This window comes from Gavia stellata, chromosome 1, assembly GCF_030936135.1.
Source record: "Gavia stellata isolate bGavSte3 chromosome 1, bGavSte3.hap2, whole genome shotgun sequence".
Classification (NCBI taxonomy): Eukaryota; Metazoa; Chordata; class Aves; order Gaviiformes; family Gaviidae; genus Gavia; species Gavia stellata.
In genome coordinates this window covers 1,174,805-1,176,336 of record NC_082594.1, presented here as the reverse complement: position 1 = coordinate 1,176,336, position 1,532 = coordinate 1,174,805, and positions in this window count along the sequence as shown.

Sequence of the window (1,532 nt, the reverse complement as noted above, 5' to 3'; positions counted from 1 at the left end):
CACGCAGACATGGGTGCACACACACGGGTGCACACGCGTGTCCCTCACCTGCACACAGACATGGGTGCACGCACACGGGTGCGCACACGCTCGCCCAGGCGCACTCACGCCGTCCTGCACCGCACGCCCGCGTCTCACCCCAGGGCCCCGGGTGCTGCCGGGAGAGGGCCCCGGCCGAGCCGCGTCCCCCCGCGCCCCGTCCCCCCCGGTTTCGAAGGACCCCCTTGAAAGCGGGATGAAGGGGCAGAAGGGGCCACGGGTGCCGACGGCGCGGGACTGGGACCCCTCGCCAAGCGGCTGTGCCGTGACACCGTCTCCGTGATCCGCGGCTGCACCGCCAGCCGTATCCCGCAGGAGCATCGTCCCTCCCGCGTGGCCGGGGACACGGAGGGTGGGTGCCCGGTGAGCGCGTGTCCCCGTGCCGGTGCCGGGCCCTGCTGCGGCAGCGCGGCGGTGCGGCTGGCGGAGGGCAGGAGGGCACGCTGCCATCGCCGGTGATGACTAGGAGGCAATTTTTGGAAGGGCTGGGGATGCCCAGCCGGCTCTGGAGATGCTGCCGACTCAGGATTTCTTGCCCTCCGCTGGGAAAAGCGAAGGAAGCCTCTGCCAGCTCCCGCTGCCCTGAATAACCGCGTAAAGGAGTCCGGAGCAAGCGCGGCGCTCGCTCGGCCTGGCAAAGCGAAAGGGACCTGCAGCGAGGAGGGCGGGTGGCACGGAGCCCCTTCCCAGGCCGCGTGTCCAAGGATGGGGCCCTTCCCTGGGATGTGGTAACCGGAGGAGAAGGGGGGGGTAAGGGGGTGTCACCTGTGCGTGGCACATGCGGCTCGGGGACCTCGCCTCGCTGGGGCTCGACGTGCCGCACGGCTGCTCCCGGCAGTCCCGACCCGGGAAAAAGAACCACGGGAGCCCTCGACGGTCCCGTCCCAGCCCAGTGCGGAGAAGCCGCACGCGGGAACCCCACTGCCGTCACCAGTGGGTGAGGGCCGGGCCGGGGAGGAGGAGGGTGCCTGGCCACGGGCTCGCCGTAGCCGCTGGGCTTTGCTGTGGGTGGCACGGGGGGGACCCTCTCCCCGCGTCCCCCTCGCCCCAGCCCTTCCAAAAAGCCCTGCCTCGCTTGAAACCTGGTTTTTTCCAGGCAAGCGGAGCGGGTGCCAGCATCCCGCAGCCTTTCCCAGCCCGGCTTCCCACCCCCCCGGCCGGGGCAGCTCCGGCTCTCCCTGGGTGCAGGAACACCCACGTCCCCGGCCAGGGCTCGCCGCGCACGCCGCGGTGCGCAGAACCCCGACCGAAAATAGGACAGACGTCATCCGCGGGCCTCGAAACCCTGCCTGCGCGGGGGGCCCGCGGCGAGGGAGCCGGCGGCCGGCTGGAGCCGGGATGGGGGGGCTGGGCTGGGGGGTTTGGGGGGTTTGGGGGGACTGGGGGAACTGGGGGAGCTGGGCTCTGGGGTTTGGGGGGACTGGGGGGGCTGGGCTGGGGGGTTTGGGGGGGCTGGGGGAACTGGGGGTGCTGGGCTGGGGGGTTTGGGGGGA